Below are 14,998 nucleotides of genomic sequence, written 5' to 3'. Positions count from 1 at the left end.
CTTCATTTTATGTAATCCCGTTGGTTTACTTTTGTTTTTGTTCTTCCTTGCAAATGTGTTTGTCTCACTGAAGATGCTTATAAAATTTAAATGGGGGGGGGGGCCGGGGGGCGGCCGGTGGGTTGACAGCCAGGCTTGGGCGAGATGAGAGAGGCTGCGGTGGCGCCCGGGGCTGCCGGGACTGTCCGGGGCCTGCGAATGGACGGGCTACCCCAGCTGCCCAAGAGCCTGAGAGGGCTGCTGCACTCAAAGGGCATAGGGCGGTGGGGCTTTGGGCAGCTGGCGCCACCTGGAGGGGTCTCTATGCGCAGAAATCTCACATCCAAGACGAATTGAGCTGCTGGGGTGCGGCGGGAGCAGGGGCCCAGGTCTGCATGCTGCCTGCCAAGCCTCCCAACTTGGACCAGGCGCTCGCTGCTCTGCAAGGAGATGGTTGGCCTCTGACAACTGGACATGTCCTTGCTCTGCCAACTTTACGGATTCTATGAGTCCATTCAGGAATATAAGGGAGCATGCCAGGCAGCATCAAGCCCAGACTGCTCTTATTCACTGGAGAATGGCATCTTTGATGAAGAGGAAGAGTATTTCCAAGAACAGAGTGTCCTCCATGATAGGGGAGAACAGTGCCCTCCAAGGGATCTGTTCCTACCCATCTCCCCACTTTCTAGCAGTGACTGGATTTTGGAATCCATTTAGAAAACCTTAGAAGTGAGGTGGCTTTGGGAGAGGCCTTGACTCCTGAACATGCTGTAGCATTTACTTTTTGTAAGAAAGAGCCTCTTCTGTGGCTATCAAGGCCTGGCCTGAAGCATGTGGGACCAGTGAAACCATTTTAATTATCTGTAGGCAGGGAGACCTCCTCGGAGACATGGTGGCAGTCTCTTTTGATGCCCAAGATTTCTGCTTACCAGAAATCTTTCCAGAGGTACTTAGCAGTGACTGGGAAGCTGGCTCAGCAAGCAGAGTGCAGGACTTACCAGGTTTATTTAACAAAGTTCTTGATACTCTTGTATTACATCACTTCCACTGAGGATTGAGGATTCATAATGAGAGACTAACAAGACCTGGAGAAGACCTTTGAGGATATTTGCACACACTTTTTTGTAAGAGTTACCTTGAATTTGCAAAGTACAAAAACTATCATTTCACTATTCCCTTTCCTTAACAAACTCTATAGACTTTCTTGGTGTTTTATGACCTTTTCAAGTCCTTGGCTGAGCTTTATTTTGTCCGGGTGATCCAGTGAAAACTTTCTATTAAAATAACCATTTCAAGGAGTCGGGTATTAGAACAGCAGGTTAAAAGCAGGTGGCGCTAAGTGCAAGGACCAGCATAAGGATCCTGGTTTGAGCTCCTGGCTCCCCACCTGCAGAGAGTCGCTTCACAGGCAGTGAAGCAGGTCTGCAGGTGTCTATTTTTTTCTCCCCCCTCTGTCTTCCCCTTCTCTCTCCATTTCTCTCTGTCCTATCCAACAACATCGACATCAATAACTACAACAATAAAACAAGGGCAACAAAAGGGAAAATAAATATTTTTTTTAAAAAACCATTTCAGTTAATAGCAATCTTTTAACCTGTCAAAAAAATTTATATTCTCTGTCAGACTTAAGAGGAAATAATGTGAAGATGTGTTTGTTGGGGAGGACTTGGGCAAATTAATATTGTATAATTCACTGTGAGGTGACATAAACAAAATGTTTTTTTTATAAGTTTAAAATAGTGTTAGAAAGCAAACTTCCTTCAGTTAAGATAGTGATCACCTTAAAGTCTTAAATATTTATTAAGATACTTTATGAACACTTTGCACTATGTGGGTTAAAAAGGATAAAAAAATGCTAAATACTTTTTTTGTATTTGTGTATTATTGGGGTCTGGATTCAGTACTGTGAACTTTCATGCTTTGGAAGTATGAATACAATCAAATACTGAAACTAAAAAAAAAAAATTAAATGGAAAAGAGTGCTGCCAATATTTTCTTCTAAGTATTTGATACCTTCTGGTATTTTTTGTTAAACTAACTATTATTTTGGGCAGTGTAACAACCACTCCTATTTTCTGATATTAGAAAGTTAAAAAATAAATCAATAAAACTCTCCTAAAAGAAATTGAAAAGTAAAAACTTAATGCATGGCATGCTAATGCATACATAAGACAATGTGCCAACAGGGGAAAAAACCTACTATTAAAAGAATGAGAACTCGGTGTACATTCCTAATTTAAAAGAAGGATTAAAACCAAATGAGAACACAGGTAATTCAGGCTATCTCACATGCCGCAGAATGGAAAGCTTTAATAAGCCCACTTATTAGTATTTGTACACAGAGAGCCAAGCAACCTGGGAACAGAAAAGGTAACAATAAATTATATTAACTAACAGATAAAAAAACAACAACATATTAAATAGCAAGCAGACTATGCCTGGTGTATCAGGGAATAAAGAAAATAACACAGTTCTATCAATGCCCAGACTGTTTATCCAAAATTATGGAAGAAATGTTACCAGACATAAAAATGACCATTGTTACAAAGACACTAAGAAAGAATTTCACATTCAAGAAGCAGAATTTCAGTATGATGATAATCATATCCAATGACAGCTCTGCTGTGTTTCTGGGATCTTTCAATTTCACACGATAGTCAAGACTGCGTAGTGTCAATCCAAATTTGATATCAACATTTACCATAGTATAATAAAAATGATGTCTTGATGCCTACCACAGAAATCACATACTTATTTCCTCATCATTAAAGCCCCAAAGGAACCACCAAGAAACAGAAAGAAGCAGAAAAATATTAAGCATAGTGGAAACATCAGTTTGGATGAACTTGTCAACACTGTCCAACAAATGAGGCACTGATCCTACACTAGAGAACTATCTGGAACCATCATAGAAATCCTGGGAATGGCTCAATCTGTGGGCTACAATATTGATGGCCGCCACCCTCATGATATGATAGATGACATCAATAGTGGTACTATAGAATGCCCAACTAGTTAAGAATTACAAAGGAAGATGCTTCAATAAAGGATTATTTGAAATTGTAAAAAAAAATAATAATAATAAAAGGAAAAAATGACTAGATTTTGAATCGCATTTTCATATCGACTGATTTGAAATATGTTGGTATAACAAACAGTATTACAAAAAATATAGGTATTTATTTATTAATGAGAGAGGGGAGGGTTAGTGAGGGGCACAGGTGGAAGAGAGGCAAGGGAGAAGAGATAAGGAAAAGAGAGGGTCTAGAGATGAAGCGAAGAGGGGAAGGGAAGGAAGGGGAAGGATAGGAAGCACAGTATCTATCACTCTAGCACATGAGATGCCAGGGCTAAAATGCAGGAACTTGTGCTTGAGTACAGTACTTCAGTCACTGTACCACCTCCTGGACTGCAGCCCAGTATTTTTTTGAAGAAGCAAAAATCCAAAATTGTCTCAAAGATTCTCCAAACAGGCTATATTTGTGTTTATGCTCTTGAGGTTAAGGGGGGCTACTCTGTACATATAGCACAATAGTTACATATATGAGGATGTAGGTTTCATCCACTGTGCGACAGATGCCAGGACAGACAGGGCTGTATTCTATTTGATCTCTCATAAAATCACTGTCAGTAAAAATCTTACAGTCTTTTCCATGAACTATTCAGGACAAAGAAGTGCTTCTTCTCTTCATAGCACAGCTAGCTACATCTACACTGGTGTAACTGCTCTTATGATGGCACAAAGAAAGGTCACTAATGAACCAATTTCTCATACTCTCTACATATTGTACAAAAAAAGGTACAATTCCTGGGTAACTCAGCATTTCCCAAACATAATTACATTTACATTTTCCAGAATGGCACAGCCCTGTGCTCACAGATTCCTAGGACTATAAGCATCCATACCAAAAACTCTGTCATTAGAGATGGCAAGTGAAGAAGCAAAGGCAGACCTTTACATGAAAGGACAATCTTAGAAGCTGTTTCCATTCCCTTGTTAATACTCTACTATATGTATGCAGATTCTCAACGGTTATTTTGTTCCCTTTTAAGGAATCATCAGGTTAAGAGAGTTTGATATTTTCCATCACTGAAACTAGTTTCATACTTAGCTGGTACATATGGAAGGTAAAGTTTTGGATTCTGGAGAAGTTGTCGGTCATTTGCCTAAGTCTCAAAGCACTTGCCCAGGACCAAAATTCAGAATGTGTGTGTGTGTCCCCAAGTTAACAATAAATGATGCTTTATATTTCTTTGCTGTTCACTATTCTTGTTACCTGTATCAGTAAAAGGATAAAGAAGAACTGAACAAAAGCAGATTTCAGAAATCTCTGGATGCCTTATAATCTCTAAAATCCCCAAGAAAATTTTCTGGGAACTAATCATATGGAACATTTCAACCTCCTTCCTGACTCAACATTTAAAGTTACAAACTCTTTATAAAATCATTCCACAATGTTTTCTAGTCTGCCTTCCCCAAACTGTCTTACCTTTAGTTTACTGGCCAAATGTGCCATTAAAAAAGAAAACACTTAAATGAGCCATTTAGTGAAATAGAGAAGGACGAAGCTTTTCATTAGTGGGAATGCACATGCTTAAATCTTATTAGAAAATCTCACTTCTAACTCAATTACTTCACAATTATGTTGGGTCACCTGACACTTGGGCAGAAAAGCATTAACATCTTAGTGGGGAAGGATCTTCACAGGAACTGAAATATCTTTTAGTGTAAACTATACAACCTTGCTAATTAAAAAAAAAATGAACTGTAGTTTAAATGCTTCATGAAAACATCAAACAGAAAAAATTAATGTTCAAAAGATATATAAACAAGAAAACACAAAGTAAGAAGTAAAATATTAAACAGAACAACTTTGACATGTCGAGACACCTGTTAATTGGGACTATCTGTTGCATGTCAACATGTCTAATCCTAAAATGTTCTCATCAATCATATTCTTCTTAATGCTGTCTTGCTTCACTTAGAAACATCTAATCTATATACCAAGTGATTATTCGAAATCCTGAAAGGTTTGAATCTTTTACTCAATTAACGGATAATTAAAAGTAACAAAATAAAAATCTCATTTCATAGTAAGAAAATTGGAAGGAAATGTATATAAGTCTGAACCCCCATTCTTGTGCTTATTCTACTCTGGGAATTTAACTATTCTAAACAAGCAGTGCCTATCAAGCTTATCAGTAGAAATTGCAAATGTGATGACATGAGAATTGAATGGAATTAAAGGTGAAATGACAAAAGATTCATTCCACCCCACTGGGAACTTAGAATCAGATAATAATTACAGTTGGTAACTGAAGATTTTGTTTTTGTGTTTTTTTCTTTTCCTGAGATTCTTTTCCATAATTTTGTCATTTCAGGTCAGGAGTAATGGCATTTATCTCCTCTGGGTGAAAGCCAACAAGTAGAAGAGGTATACTCCACAACAGCAAGTATAAAGTTAGACAACAACTGTTGTGAGACAACAGTCTTGACAGTCATACAGTTCACTTGAATTGGTTGGCTATTTAAAGGGAAAAAAATGTAATCCATTCATAAAACTCTCATCTAGATAAATGTGAGAATGTGTTCCCACTATAAGCAATGGATACGAAAGATGTTAAATATCAGGTAATGGCAGAATTCTCAATGGCAAGTGTGTATATATATAATTCTCAATGACAAATATATAACAAACTACTTCTGGGGCCAGAAGATGATGTTGAGAGAAGTTAATTCTAAAAACACAGAATATGATTACCCTTACCTCTTCCCACGGTTGGCTATATGCTAGTAGAAGAGGGCCTAAAAAGTCAAAGAAGGTTTGGAAACATCAAAGCAAAGAGTAGATGTGTCCTATTTCCTGTCTGGATCTTGAAAGAAAGATTACCAACTAGTGGTCAGTGGTCAACAGGAGTCATGTTCTAGAAAGAATGATGCAGGCTAACTCTAGATAGAAGTGCACTTACAAGAGAATCTTGTTGTATAAGAGATAATTAGAGGGGGTTGGGTGATAGCCCAGCATGTGGCAAAAAGCACAAGGACCAGCATAAACATACCAGTTGGAGCCCCAGGCTCCCCACCTGCAGGGGAATCACTTCACAGGGGGGGAAGCAGGTCTATAGGTGTCTATCTTTCTCTCCCCCCTCTGTCTTCCCCTCCTCTCTCCATTTCTCTCTGTCCTATTCAACCAGGACGACATCATCAACAACAACAATAATAACTACAACAACAACAATAAAACAACAAGGGTAACAAAAGGGAAAATAAATTTTAAAAAAGTTATAAAAACAAAAAAGAGATAAGTAGAGTGTGGAAATGTTAAAGTGTCAGTGAACATGTTTTCAGATCAATATGCTATATGGCAGTAGTCTCTAAAATAATAAGTGAGACATTCACATTGGAGGCTGGAGGGCTGCTCTTCCAGTAGAGCGCACATATGTGTGGACTCAGGTTGGAATCTTTGGGTCCAGCCTGCAGGGGAAAGAATAAGTGGTGGAAAAGCACTGCAGGAGTCTCCACTTTTCTCTGTCTCTTTCTCTATCTCTACATTTTGCCCTCTATCAAAAATAAATAAATAAAAATCCTTGAGTAATTCTTGCAAGGCAGGACTAGTTGTAGTACAAAGGAACTCCAACACTAATGAGGTGATCTGTGATAGAACAGAACTGGGGACATAAACAAGAGCAACAAAAATATAGGAAAAGGGAGGGTGGAATGGATAGAGCAACAAGGCCAATGTTGGTGAAGCAACACCAACTACTAAAGACCTAGAGGTATGACCAGAAAGTCTAAAATTTCGATCTTTGCCTCACTTTGCCTCACCTTCATTAGAACCTGAATGAAAAGTGTTGGATGAGATAAGCCAGGAAGAGAAGGATGACTGGATGAACTCACATGTAGGAGGAATGAAGGAGACAGGGAGAAAACTTCGGGATGGGCATGGTGTACTGCACCAAAGCAAAGTAAGGAATGGAAGAGAGAGGCTCCGTGTGTTCAGACATATGTTACTTGGAACTAGAAAATTGTGCCCATGTGTAGACAACTGCACTCTAAATCATTAATCCTCTCATAAAATGGGGGGAGAAAGAGAGAAAGGTAGCCAGGAACAATAGAGTGGTGCAGGCACTGAGGCCCAGCAATAATTCCAGGGGGGTGAGGGGTTACACTGTATAATTTTAAGAAATTTATTAAGAAAAAAAACTGTAAAGTTGTAAATATTTCAACTTTAACAACTAACTCAGTACAAAGGAAAGTAAAGATGCATTGATAAAATTGTATCAAGAGAATTAAATATCTATGGGCCCAGCACGCTTCCGCTGCACAACTCTGCTATCTAGAGAATTAAATATCTATAGCATTCATTTTTATTGACTTATGTAATACTTCATTTCGAACTAGCAAATTCTACTTCTTATACCTATAGTCTTACTACTTTCTTAAATACATTGCTTTCTCAGCTTTTCAAAAGTGGCTCATTCTGAATATGAGAAAAAAATTTTGCAACTTTTCACTTCATCAATTACTTTTATCCTCACACTTGAGCAAACATTCTTCAGGATAACCATTACAAAGAACTCCTTCATTACAAATAGGAGTCCCTTTTGATCACCAGCACCATTTAGAATAATTAACTATCAAATATATTGCTTTCTGGATGCAGTTTACTGAATTAATGGAACCGTGTGTATGCAATATACTTGACAAAAATTTCTTTCACTTTGAAAAGTTAAGGTCATTTCTAAGCTATGATTGCCTAAAAACAGTATAAATGACACATATATCTTATTACAATGTTTGAGATAGTTTATGCTGGATAAGGCAAAGTCACCTTTTTCCCCCCAACTAAATATTACACATATAAGATATACAAAGGTTTTTTTTAATAAACATATTATATTTCAATCAACTATAACTTTTGAAATGTATGGTAAGAAAAATATTTTAATTCACTCTAAGACAATTCAAACAATACACAAATAAATAATAGTGAAAGTTGCTTTATTACACGATACTATAAATATACCCAAAGGAAACTATGAGAACAGAAACATCAGGAGACAAAAGCTACTGTTCTAGTCTTCTAAAAGGATACACACAAACAGCATCTGGTTGGATTATATTGCAGGATCTACCCTGCTACTCTGTATGTTTGAAGGGTGAGTTTGGGCCATTGATGTTCAGTGAAATTATCGATTTAAGAGATTTAATGGCCATTGTTTTATATGAGCATTAAACCTCTAAGGCTTTATTTATGAGTCTTTTCAGAACTTATTACAATAAAGGTTAAGTCAGAAAGAGGGAAGTATCCTGTAATCTAACTTAGAGATGTTTACTTATGAGACAAAACAAGGGATGATACAGGAGGAAATCTTAATAGAGTGTTGGATCTCAGAGCAGATCAGAAGACTCAGAGGAGAGAGTAGGGGAATGGGAACCCATGGTCCACTGGTGGAAGATGACAATAGTTTGGTGGAACAGAACTATGCTGATACCCATTTGAAGAATATAGAAAAAATGTACCAGTATGGCAGCAACCCTGTACATCAACATTTCCTCACTAAAGTGATATGATGAGGCTACATATAAAACCATAGTATGAATATAAGCAGACACATGCATAGATACTAATGCTCAACTTACGTAGGTACTTTTCTTTATAGTCAAGTAAGTTTTACCATATACGTATTTTCATTCTTTTTTCTTGGTTTATAAAGCAAAAAGAAAAAAGAAAAAAAAATGGTATATGTCTACATTCAAATATGTAGATCAACCATATTCTTTTTTAAGAGTCCCACAGTATATAACTCAGGTAAAACTTTATTTGTAAAAAAAAAACCAAAACTTTAGTTGTATAATTTTCCATAGATAAGTATTTAAGCATTTTCTAAACTGTTGTCACAAATAGTACACATTACTAGGAGACAGCTTGAAAGATTATATGTCTGGTCTTCTCCAAGGATCTGGGTTTGTGTCCCTGGAAGTGCTATGAGTGGCACCAGAGAAGGCTACAGAAAATGGTGAGCAATGCTGTGGTATCTCTTTTCTCTCCCTGTCTCTTTCTGAATTAGCAACAGGGAATAAAAGAGTCCACTGGAAGTGCTGGAACTGCACGGAGTGAAGTCCCAGTACCATAAAAACTTAGTAAAATGAACATTTAACTATGCATGATTGCTAACTCCATCCCCTTACGAGCAAAGACATATATATGGTCAATTAATCACCACCAGTATACCATCCTCTAGAACTGTGATGGGAAGTAATACTGTTCATTTTCTTTTTTTTTCTTTAGCCACTGCATTTTATTACATTTTTTAAAAATGGTTGTCCTCTATTGTTGCTGTTGTTTTTGCTACCGAAATTATTCTAGGGCTCCGTGATTTTAAGACTCTACCACACCTAGCAGTCATCCCTTCCCCTACCCCCTTTCCTCTAGATAGAGAATCAAAGGCAGAGAGACAGAGTGGGACATGGAAGAGACATGGCAAAACCATTACAGTGGTCATGAAGCTTCCTACACCTCCTACTGGTGCTGTTATATGGCAGCCCTGGACTTGAACCCGGATCCATGCGCATGGTAATATGTGCACACTAGTAGGGTGAGTGACCCTTGAGTGACCCATAACATTTCTTTCTAAACTGAGAAAATGTTTTATAAGTTTCTTGTTGTCAAAGGGGTATACTCTCACATTTCCTCCAAATAGGGAGTTTACTTACAAATTGTCATCTCACTTCATCACAGGGCACTGGGAAACAATTCCTTCTACCATACCTCCCAATAGTGAATCCTTATAGTTGTTGAAATAGACTACTGTCTGTCAATGTGTTACTCTATATTCACCACCACCACACACACACACACACACACACACACACACACACACACACACACACACACTCTTTTTTTTTCTTTTCTGGTACCAGTGCACTGTTCAGTTCTGAGTTACGGTGGTACCTGAGATTGTACCAAGGAGCACAGAGCCTATGGTATGAAAGTCAGTCACATAAGCATCATGCTCTCTCCCTAATCTGTCCTTTGTTTAAGTCTTTATAAATGAGATCATTTGGTACATGGCTTTCTCATTCTGCTTCATAACCCTTATCAGGATTCCCTTCAGGTGCACACATGACATGACATAACAGATGTTAAGATCTCATTTACTCTTACAGTGGAATAAGATTTAACTATGTGAATACATCTGCGTAAACATACCACAGCCTCCTTGGTCATACAGTTGTCATTGAACACTTGAATTCTGACTTACAGATTCTGACTGTATTAACTATTACAAATGAAATTGGCTATGCCCAGAGTGGTATGACCATAGCTAGCTATTACATATAGTATTGCTGTGAATGTAGATGGGCATAGATCTCTTTGGATAACACCAATTTATTTTTGCACGAATAGGGTAAGAAGTTTTTACTTAAATTAGCATTTTGTAAATCTGTAACTGAGACCCAGAAAAACTGACATCTCCAAAGTTACATAAATAACAAATGGTAGATTCAAGACCAGAAGTCAACTATCCTATTCCAGGCCATTCTCACTGTACCAGAGGAAAAGTAGGCAAAGTAATGTGTGCTAGGGGCCATGTGGTGGCACACCTGACAGAGTTCAAGTGTTACCACACACAAATTTGCATACAAGGACCTGCAGAGCTGTGCTCAAGTATCTCTCCGACTCCACCTTACCCCATTTCCCTGTTTCTATAAGAAAACCATATTAAGAAGTTGAGGAAAACACTGGGAACTATAATTAGCATCAATGATGAGCCACCAACCACTATCTCAAAAGCTCCTTTTCTATTTGTTTCATTGTTTTTCATTCATTCATTCAATCATTATTTCATTTGCTCACCCTAAGAATCTGGAACTACTCACAGATAGATAGGAAAGATAAAGCAGAATTTCAACAGAAATCGAAACACTAAATATGCAAAGATAAAAGTATGAAATACTACAATCACTTCCTTGAAGTGAAAAGTATTAGTTCAGACAATTTTTTAATTATATATCAAAAGAGAAGACTAGCAAAAGTTCACAGGGAAAAAAAATCATTGAATTTTTAATGAAAATTTTTGAAAAGAAATTATGGCAACTAAAGATTTCACATACTGTGTATATGCCTACCAGCTTAGGGTCTGCTACAAGGTTGTAAAAAATGCAAGGCATATAAAAGAGACAAAATAACATCTGATTAGACTGGTCAGCAAAGTCTTCATGATGTAAAGAATATTAGATGTGGGCCTTGAAAACTGAATTGGTGAAGGCAATTAGAATTATTCATTTATTTCCATGACCATGAGAAAGCTTTATTTTTTATTTTTTATTTTTTTTACCAGAGCATTCCTCAGCTCTGGCTTATGGTGGTGCAAGGGATTGAACCTAGGACTTTGGAGCCTCAGGCATGATAGTCTTTTTGCATAACCATTATGCTATCTACCCCTGACCGAGAAAGCTTTTATACACACACACACACACACACACACACACACACACACACACACACACACACACCAAGTAAAATGCAGTTGTGACTGTTTTAAACTGAGCACACAAAAAAAAAGGTGAATAAAGGATATATAAGTTCAAAAGGGAAGCACTTTTTGAATCTTTATAATCTTAGTCAACACAAGGTAGCTGAAGAGGCAAGTTCAGTTCAAGACTCATCATCCACACTCAGACTCCCAGTAAACCTCTGAAAAACAGCAGGAATCAATTCTTACAGGAAAACAAAAAAAACATAACGCAGACAGGATTTCACACATTTTACTTCTATGGCCACTTCTGCCTTGTAATGCGCTATGGTTTTTAAAGTTTGCTTCAATATTTCTATTAGCTTATTTAATAGATGGAAAGGAGGGAGCAGAAAGGCTGATTATGTGTTAGAAAGATTCTACAGTCCCTAACTCCTTTTAGAGAGAGGAGTAAAAATCTTCAAAATGAACTTGACCTCAATAATCATGCAAGGCTCAAGTAGACCATTTCTTAACCTACACCCCCATCTGGCTGGCCAGTAATACCATCTATATTCCCATGCCTTAGGCCTGAAGGCATTTCAAGAATATGTTAACCCTTCCTGTGTTCACACTATACTTAAAGATTTGGCTTGTCCTCCACCATGCTCTGAAAAATTATATTTGTCCTTTCAAATAACTCAAGTATGCACATAATGCTTTTTACAAAGTATCCTGCCCTTTCATATTATTAAGTTTCAGTCACAGTGAATGTTTGGTGACTCCCAGACTATAGCTGATTTCCAGCCTGAGAGACCTTTAGCATGCCTTTCCTAAACCTGTACCCTACCTTCTTTCCATTTGCATTTAAATGTCATGATTCTCAGCGGCTTTCCAAGACCACCCTCCTTCAATCTAGAGCCTATCATCATGCATCATGGCACACTTAACAACAATGGTTAGTCTTATCTATCAAATTGTTTTCTATCTTTTCTATTTGAAAACATACTATGTGAAGGCAGGGACTGTATGGACTTGCTCATAATGTACCTCAGGAGCTAGGACAATGACAATGACTTTCATAGAAAAGACACTCAACTTCTGTGCTTCACTTATGGGCTGGTAATCTGGCTCAACTAGTCAGCTGTGTGATTTGCCATGATTGATTCAATAACCAAAACCAGAGCTTTGCAAGGTGATAGCAGATAACTAACTGCAATCCTAGACACAGTATTGAGAAGTAGCCTTGAGGGAACATGATTTGTATATCCGATTCCATTTGCTGACAGAAAAAAGAAGCCACATGAGCACTAAGACTTAAGTACTCAATACAATAAGGATTACAGTGTTCAGAGGAGAAACAGTCCTTAAGCACAAAGCTGCTGGGCTAGGAGATAAGGAGGCCCTCTTCTGCAGAATATTGATCAATAGAAAAGATGAGGGTGCCAGTGCTTTAATAGGTACAGACTGGGAATTCCACACTGGTTTCCTCTAGAATCCATGAATACTTTCTATAACATTTTCTATAGTTATGAGTACAGTTTGTCAGGAAAAAGATAAAAGACCTATAGTTACATAATGCAAACTTAACACATTAAAACATGCTTATGTAAAAACTGAAGGATAGCACTCAGGCTTATTATTTTAAAACCTTGTTATTAAGTAAGCAGTAAATTATAGGCCACTGTCTTCATAGAGAATATGAAAACAAAATATTAAAAATATTCTCAGTGATTAACTAATAACCCAATAAGTCAAATGATGACTCTATTGGTAGTTCTAAATCTAGTAAGTTCAGTTCTCAAATTTTTTATCTTTAGTGATAAAATAATTGCTTTAAATCCTACTAACTATCACTATATATTTAACTAGTATTCCTATTTTTAAGTTAAAGGGTGAAAACATTGTGATCCCTATATGTTGTTCCTTCAGCTAAAAATAGATCACTTAAAAACAAATCTGTGTATAACACGCGCACTTTACAAAGCAAATCTTCCAGCTGGAACACCAAACTGAACTATTCATCACAGAGAAAATGACAAGAAAAAAATTCTCATAAGCACTAATTAGTACTGTTCTTTGGATTGCCTTTTTTTTTTATTGTATTTGAAACTCATGTTCAGTAATAGGACATGTGAATCACAATATTTGCAAAAAGTGAGTTGAAAACTCGGTAAAGAACATATACAGTTAAATTATCATACAAATAACAAATGATGACAATGCTGAAAGATCCCTTGGGTCTTTAACTGAAAACATATTCAAAAAGACAGAGAGAAGTAGAACATGGCCATGGAGAACTACCCCATGCTCATCGTCTTCAATATTTTAATTTGATAATTTTTAAAAGTACAAAGTAAATATTCTCACTACATAAGGACATAATGGATATGATGATGCTTTTTTAAAAAAAAAAACTATACCACCACCAACAGGCACAACTTTACAATAATGTGTAAAGCAAAATGAGATCATTTGAAACTCTAGCACAATAGAAAAAAAATGATAATTGTAAAATAAACTGATGCTGAAGTGTAGAGCTGCACCAGGGGTCAAGAACACTGTCTATTATTCTGCCGAAATACTGAATTTGCCTGTAGAAACCATTTTAATGGTAAATCAAGAACTGTCAATCAGTACCATTTGTTTGGAATTCCTCATCAGAATCCACTGCTCAGTGTGAACATTCACAGAAAAGAATGCAGAGAGTATATCTGCAACCACTTAACCTTCATCAACCATCATTCATGCATGCTCATTAACATTTTTTTCATCCCAATTTCTAGCATGACACAGCTCATACTGGAATAGTAACTTGCTGGTAATTGTTTAAGACAACAGCTGGACAGGCAATAGTGCAAAGGTGAACACTCTCATAGATTATGGGGTAGAGTAATGCATTTCAATTAGAATAAAGAGGCATATGTTCATGTTCAATAGTTTTCCAAAAAAAAAAAGGTCAGGAAAGTGTCATTAGCAAAAACAAGTATCTCTAACTCTAATTCTGCAAGCCCCATTACTTAGTCCTCTTAACAATAATATTTTAAAATAAATCAGTGGCAGAAGCAGGGCTATGCTGCAGCCAGTGGAGAGCATATATTATTACCAGGCTCAAGGAGCCAGGTTCAAGCTTCTGGTCCCCACCTGCATGAGGGAAGCTTTGTGAGTGATGAGGCAGAGCAGCATGTCTATGTCTCTCTCTCTCTCTCTCACTCTTTATCTTTCTCTCTCTCTCTCTCCCCCTCTCCTTACCCTCTCAATTTCACTCTATCCTATCAAATAAAAGAAAATAAAGTGGGAGTCGGGCAGTAGCACAGCGAGTTAAGCGCATGTGGTGCAAAGCACAAGGACGGGAGAAAATATCCTGTTCCAGCCCCCAGGCTCCCCACCTACAGAGGAGTCACTTCACAGGCAGTGAAGCAGGTCTGCAGGTGCCTATCTTTCTCTCCCCTTTCTGTCTTCCCATCTCTCTTCATTTCTCTCTGTCCTATCCAACAATAATGACATCACCAACAACAACAACAATAACTACAACAGCAATAAAAAACAACAAGGGCAA

At 37.4% G+C, this 14,998-nt stretch overlaps 1 protein-coding gene and 1 pseudogene across 1 annotated transcript in view; one reads left to right on the top strand and one right to left on the bottom strand.

The window, feature by feature from the left end:
* DIAPH3 (diaphanous related formin 3) overlaps positions 1 to 14,998 on the bottom strand; it is a 551,468-nt gene that overhangs the window by 306,578 nt on the left and 229,892 nt on the right. The gene's annotated exons all lie outside the window — the stretch shown is intronic.
* Positions 145 to 1,538, top strand: LOC132538741 (protein FAM89A-like; annotated as a pseudogene).

The sequence above is a fragment of the Erinaceus europaeus genome, chromosome 5, assembly GCF_950295315.1.
Source record: "Erinaceus europaeus chromosome 5, mEriEur2.1, whole genome shotgun sequence".
Lineage (NCBI taxonomy): Eukaryota > Metazoa > Chordata > Mammalia > Eulipotyphla > Erinaceidae > Erinaceus > Erinaceus europaeus.
The sequence above is the reverse complement of the archived record's forward strand: the minus strand, read 5'-3'. Positions and strand labels throughout refer to the sequence as shown.